Source organism: Pelobates fuscus, chromosome 4 (assembly GCF_036172605.1).
Source record: "Pelobates fuscus isolate aPelFus1 chromosome 4, aPelFus1.pri, whole genome shotgun sequence".
Lineage (NCBI taxonomy): Eukaryota > Metazoa > Chordata > Amphibia > Anura > Pelobatidae > Pelobates > Pelobates fuscus.
Window position 1 is genome coordinate 388,615,447 of NC_086320.1, and position 7,669 is coordinate 388,623,115.

A 7,669-nucleotide genomic window follows, 5' to 3' on the forward strand; every position below is an offset into this window, starting at 1 on the left:
CCCTTTCCCTTTTTTTTAATATTTGGATTTACTTTCTTTCTTTCTTTTTTTTCTTTTTATATATATATATATATATTTTTTTAGCAAGTGTGATGTAATAAAATAATAAATAGAATAATCACAGTTCTGTAAATTCTGTAAGTTCTATAGGTCAAAAATTGGCCAAGTCAGATAATAACAGGGATGAGAAAGGAAAGGGAACACAAAATAAAAGTTCCTTATCTTTTGGATGGAATTTCAGCCTTCCGTGTTGGGAGTTGTAGTTTCCAGCATGCGTCTAACCATCAGCTATTCCAAGCTTGTATGAGCGGGTAATCTGTTGCTGACTTGTAGACTTGTCGGCTGCAGAGGATTTCGGAGAATATCTGGGTAGTTTTCAGGGGATGCGAGTAGAACACCAGAACCATCAGAGTATTATTTTAAAGGTAGCGATGTTACACGCTGTTCCGGCGCTCGGACCGGAGAGGCTCCGGTTTTACTCCAGATCTGCAAGTTGATTCAGTAATTTGATAATTCAGCTTAGAAGATTTCGGTTTAGAAGAGACTTAGTAAATCAGGGAAGCGTCAGACGGCTTATCGGTCTATCGGTGTGTCAGCATGTCGGCATCTCACAGCCCTCAGAACGCCATCACGATCCCCTCCTCTCGACGCACGCCTACGTCCTGCGTCCGCTCCACGTCCACATGACCTTTAATTATTTTTATATATATATTTAATCAGTATCAGTCTACGTGTAATTTGATATTAATATATATATGATTATAGTGTGTATATATATATATATATAAATAATTCCTGCACTCATGCTAATGCATCCCTTAATGACCGGGTGCCAGCCATACATAGCTAATGTATCCAAAAAATCCAAGTAGATGGCTGCACAAACGGTTTTGTAAAAGTCCAAAGTTTATTGAAGTAGCATAAAAATATCTGCGATCAACGTTTCAGTCCTTCCAGGAGGACTTTCATCAGGATCATAAAAGCAAATATCATACATATATCATGTCATCGGAATTAATAATAATTCGGGTGATGAGAAATAATTCCGATGACACTATTAAAGAAAGACAACTGACAGAAATGACAGAAAAATTCTTACAACGAGGATATCAGCGCTCTACCTTGGACCAAGCACTAAAAGATGCCAGGAAACCTCGAGCACCTAAAGATCAAACATCAACTCAAAGATTGTTTTTTCCCACCACACACCATCAATCCACTCAATCAATTTCTTCTGTTATTAGAAAAAACTGGAGAATTCTGGCATCGGATGACACTCTCCCTAAGGTCTTCCATGAAAAACCGCTCATTTGTTTCAAAAGAAACAAAAATTTAACAGACCTGTTAGTGTGTACAGATCCTGTTCTAAGCTACACAACATTACTACTCAAAATCGAGGCTGTGTTCGATGTCTCGGGTGCGTTATATGTGGACACATGACGCCAGGGAAAAGTTTTCTACACCCGCATACAAACAAACAATACTCCATTAAGAGTACTAGAACGTGTAGAACCACACACGTTATCTACAAATTAACATGTCCGTGTGGCTTAGTATACATAGGAAAAACAGAAACACCGATCAAGTATCAGGTTGGCATACAGAGACGGAATATCCGACAAACCAGTAGCCAAACACTTTTTGCAGATGAAACATCCATTGGCTACTTTGAAGTTTGTAGCCATCGAACACATCCCAGCATCAAATAGAGCTGGAGACCGGGGAAAACTATTGCTGAATAGAGAAACTTTTTGGATTTTTGAGTTGGATACGGTATCCCCGAAAGGGTTAAATGAACACATTTCTTTTCACTCTTTCTTATAGTCTCATTGGACTTTTCGGCATAATTTTCTCTCTCTACTCTACTCTAAAGATGCATTGAAAGAAGTTTTCAAACAGGCTTTCTATGTATTTTCCTTAACTAACAGTCATACTTGTTATTAATTTTCATTCATGGTATAGGTCTGTTTCAAAAAAATTCAAAAATGTGAAGAATGTTTTTTGCATTAATCTTTCAGCCTCCACCAATTTAAGGAAATATGACTCATTGAAGATGTATGGACTTAGCAGTAATATGAGAACTGCGCTCCAGCTTGTTATATTATTTTAACTTATGATTTTAATGGTACAGTCTGAGATATCGTTAGTAATGGTCCAACACACTATATAACCTGTGCAATTACAATTATTAATAGTATAGTGCTTAGCTCTAATATACACTGTGTTGCACTCCTTAGGACAGGAATATATAGTTTAAAGTGATACCATATATCTCAGATTGATTACCTAGGTGTATATCAATAAGTGTGGCTTTTTATAGAATATGTATATAGTAAGTCTTGCTTTGATATTTAATGTTCATACACTGCATATAATGTATATATATTTAGCACTTATAAACACCACTATGTCACTTTATGAGCACTGGTTAGCACTTCTTCAGCACAGTTATCACTTTAAAGTTAGCACTAATAGATTATATTTGCAGTTATTCACTGACAATCCTTCTTGGTGTTACAATAGAATTTAATTCTAACACTTTATATGTATTTTGCACTATTTAGCAATTAATCTAGTGGCATTCTGCCAGATTATTATATTGCAGGATCACTATTAATCACTTCCCATAAAGACATCACTATTCCGCCTTTTAACTTTATTGAATACATATTTCATCATAGGCATCAGCCATACTGATAACATCAATCACGGTGTCTTCACAAATACTTATGTTCCATATGTCCGTTTTACTTTATCCCCATAGCGACGTACTGCATGCCTGCGTCGCTATGGTAACCGACGTCACTCTATTGACTCTATATGACGTCACTCTATTGGACGCACTGGAGAAACAGGGACGCCAGCCAGACGGCAATGTTCACCTGGGGTAAGCCAATTCACTTAATTTGTTTAATCTAACTAATGATGTCTTGTATAAAAATGCTGAATGTACCATATTTGCTTTTATGATCCTGATGAAAGTCCTCCTGGAAGGACTGAAACGTTGATCGCAGATATTTTTATGCTACTTCAATAAACTTTGGACTTTTACAAAACCGTGAGTGCAGCCATCTACTTGGATTCTTATATATATATTTATTAGTAGTAAAATTGTGTGTGTTTTTCTTTTCAATCGGAGTGCCTGGACCGTTTTCCATTGTTTCCTTATAAAATGTTTGGTTCCTGGGACTGGCCTGGTTGCACCCGGATACATACTACATGGGAATGAGTGCAGTTCCACAGCTTTATTTTTGTCTTACTGCAAACCGTTCTAAACTCAGATACTCCACGTTGTGCTTCACGAGTAACCAGTTATGGCCTCACAATCCTGTTCTTCCAGTCAGTAAATGGTAATGTCACAAATTACTGTCCCCAAACCAGACTGCCATCTCTGAGCAATGACAATCACTAGATCTTTGACAAATAACCTGAAGGCAAGAAGATAATGACGGCAGGTGCAAAGACTCTGTGAGACGTCACCAAGCAAAAAAGAAAGTCCAACTGCGACTTGAGACAAGCAGAAACACTGAGAATATGACAATTTGGCGTAGCAGTATTTCTAAAGCAACGAAAAGAAGAAAATTGTAATTTTAAAAAAAAGTGCAATTAACCCTTTCAGGACGGAGTCAATAGTACACGTTGTGATCAAAACAAAAACTGGAATTTGCGCTATATGTCTGTTCACCCGTAATTCACCGCTGTCACATTAAGTGCACCCACACTTATTATATATCATTTTGTTCAGGAGAAACAGGGCTTTAATTTATCATTAACTATTCATATATGAAACATAATTTATTATGAATAAAATAAAAAAAATGTGAGAAAATAAGATTTTTTAAAAATGTGTAGTACCGCCTGACATTTTAGCTGTGAATGTCCTAATACTGTTAGGTTTTACTGCAAAAGGAGCACATATTTGGATTCAGCAAAGTCTCACGTGTACAACAGTAGCCCCCATTAACAGGTTTTATGGAGTTTTGGAAAGTTAAAGGGTCAAATATAGCACATTCAATTTTTTTTTTTTTCCACATTAAAATTTGCCAGCTTAGTAATGTTGCCTTTGAGACCGTATGGTAGCCCAGGAATGAGAATAACCCCCATGATGGCATACCATTTGCAAAAGTAGACAACACAAGGTATTGCAAATTGTCCATTTCAGTAGCCATTTGGTCACAATTTTATTAAGACCACTCTGACAGGCAAGTCCAACTAATCTTAAGACATGCGTGGGAACAGCGGTGTATATACCGGGGTCGCAGCTGCGACCGGGCCCGGCATTCCAGGGGGCCCGGCCCGCCCTGCAGACCCCTGTGACCAGGTATCCGCCGCCATCATCTTTTGCGGTCCGGCCCACATGGCAAACTGCCGGGGCCACCATCCAAGGAGTCCATCGGGTGACCCATGCTGTCAGGGCCACCCGATGGATATGGATTGTCAGGGGGCCTGGTCAGCGCTGGGCGCTTTAACAGCGCGACCGGGCCCCTTGTGATTACATCACTGCTGGGAGCAAGTGACTGTCCGTCACTCCTCCCAGCTAACATTGAGAGCCGAGCGGGAGGAAGACCAAGGAGTCAGAGTGAGAACTCTGACTCCCATCCACCTGAGCCACCACTGGACCCCAGGGAAAGTCACCCTCCTGCACCTTAAAGGTAGGAAACAGGAGGGTGACTTAAACATTTTGTGTGTTTGTATGTGTGTGTCTGTATGTAGGTATGTATGTGTGTGTGTGTGTGCTTGTCTGTTTGTATGTATGTTCGTTGTGTGTGTCTGCCTGTGTGTATGTGTGCCTGTCTGTTTTTTTTATGTATGTGTCTTTGTATGTATGTGTGTCTTGTATGTGTGCCTGTCTGTATGCCTGTTTTCCCGTATGTGTCTGTGTGTGCCTGTCTGTTTGTATGTATGTATGTGCCTGTGTGTGTGTGTGTGTCTGTCTGTCAGGGGGGAATTGGGGGGGAAGGGCCCACGGATCATTTTCGCACCGGGGCCCCATGGTTTGCGTGTACGCCACTGTGTGGGAATTTGGAGTTTGAGATAAAATACTAACTAGGAAGCTACTGTACCCCTACACCCTCAGATTTTGCCCATTCACCAGGAGAATCTACCCCTTCACACTGAGAATCTGTTATTTCAGGGGGGAGGAGCGATGATGCAGCACGTAGCTACGCTCGCGGCACTAAGAGTGGAGGGCATGTAGGACGCGGTCTTATTATAACAAAACGCGCGTCCTCACCTGACCTGGAACCCAGCCCTGCATATTATCGGAGAGACACACGTAGTTATAATGTTCCTACCTCCTATCTGTGCAGGGGTCACGCAAGTGACATCTAGCCAGCTGGTAATTTAGAGAGGAAACGTGGTGCCGTACAGGACGTCATTAGGACAAACAAGAACCCGAAAATATACAGCATCCCTCAGATACGTTTATTTACGTAATAGTTCCATCTGCTCCCTGATTACCAGTTTTGATATCTTCATAATCTCGAGAGCCTTAAATCTGAGTAATATTTACTGACCAGCTGTGGGACTTAGAGTCTTCGTGAGCCGCTTTTCTTTTCTTCTTTTTTTTGGGCTGATTGTTGCAGGGGTATTCTGAATTAGCTGAACACACATAAGGCAGCAAACTAAATAAAATCTACAGCTACGATATATATATACAGCTGAATAAATTGGGACAAATAGATAATAGCAAGCCAGTTGGTAATGGAATGCACCTATAAGGCATCAAATGTAATAAAATAAAAACATAGCATTTGTCTAGATTTAAGTGAGCTAAACCTGGCGAAGATAGATAGATATAGCAAGTGAGATGAATTGAGACAAAGGGAAGAAGAAAGAAAGGACAATACAAAGGGATAATAAAAGAAAGAGAGCCTGTAAAATCTTAATATATAATATAATTATATTGCAATCTAGATTAAGACTCAACCAATCCACTCCGAATAATCACAGTGGTCTGGCACAGATTGCGATAGAAGTAAAGGGAGAAAATGTTTTTTTTGTTTTTTTCTGGATTGAAATATTGAATTGGCAACTAAAAAGGCTGCCGAACCAAAGAATCCGAATAGAAGAGATAATAAATCGGGGAAACGACTTTCCTTTTTCTCTCCTCAAACGAACAAAATGGTTATAGACAGAACAGACCTGGAGGAAAGTTCTTTAAATATGCCAGAGCTAACCCCCAAACATTCTATCCTGGATACAGGAAAGGACGACCAAGTAATTACTAAATCCTTTCTGGAAAGGGCATTTGATTCCCAATTAGAGAAATTTAAATCTGAGATTAATAATATTATGAGATATTAAAGAACAGCTACAGCAGTTAATGAAACCACTTCAAGAAAATGAAGCATGTACGACACAATTACAGGCCACAATTCAACAACATGAAGACAAAAAACAAGACAACAGAATTAGCACAATGGGTAAAAGGATAGCCGAACTGAAAGAGCCAGAAGAAATAATTTAAGGCTCAGGGACATCCCAGAATCCATAACTCAAGATGGACTGGAAATTTATCTAACTCTCGGCATAGACATATCACGATACGGAGAACCTCTGGAAAGATGCCACGGGATTTTTAAACCACCTGCAATCCACATTTCTAAGCCTCGTGATGTCCTCATTTGCTGCGTATCATCTACACTCAAAGATCAAATTATCAAAGCAGCGAGAGACACCCAGTTACCTCCTGAATATGCACAAATAAAAGCATTCCCAGGTCTGTCCTTCCATACAAGATCCGTAAGAAGATGCTACGCAGATTTAACGAAGATATTATGAAATAAAGAAATCAAACACAAATGGGGATACCCTACGAAAATTATCTCTTACGAATACAGCACAACTGTATGCGAATCCACTGAAAAACCCAAAAGCTGGCTTAAAGAAAAAAAGACCTTAACTTTATTATATCCATGTGAGGAAGGGAAGAGAGGAAAAATGTATACCGTATATACTCGAGTATAAGTCGAGTTTTTCGGCACATTTTTTGTGCTGAAAAACCCCAACTCGACTTATACTCGAGTCACTGTCTGTATTATGGCAATTTATATTGCCATAATACAGACAGGGGGCTGTGTAGGAGGGGGCTGGCAGAGAGCTGTAACTTACCTCTCCTGCAGCTCCTGTCAGCTCCCTTCTCCTCCGCGCTGGTCCGGTCAGCTCCCCTGTCAGCTCCCAGTGTAAGTCTCGCGAGAGCCGTGGGGGTCATAGCGCGGCCGCGAGACTTACACTGGGACTTGCCGGGGGAGCTGACCGGACCGGCGCGGAGGAGAAGGGAGCTGACAGGAGCTGCAGGAGAGGTAAGAGCTTCCTGCTAGCCCCCTCCACTGAACTGCCAATGCCACTGGACCACCAGAGAGTGAGAGCCCCCCTCCCTGCCATGTATCAAGCAGGGAGGGGGGATGAAAATATATATATATATATATATATATATATATATATAAATAATAAAATAATATTTTAAAAAATAATAATATAACAAAAACTAATAAAAAGAAAATTATTAAAATAATTACAAAAAATAATAATAATAATAATAAAAATGCCCACCCCCCACCAAGGCTCTGCAACACACACACTGCACTCATATACACACACTGCACTCATATACACACACTGCACTCATATACACACACTGCACTCATATACACACACTGCACTCATA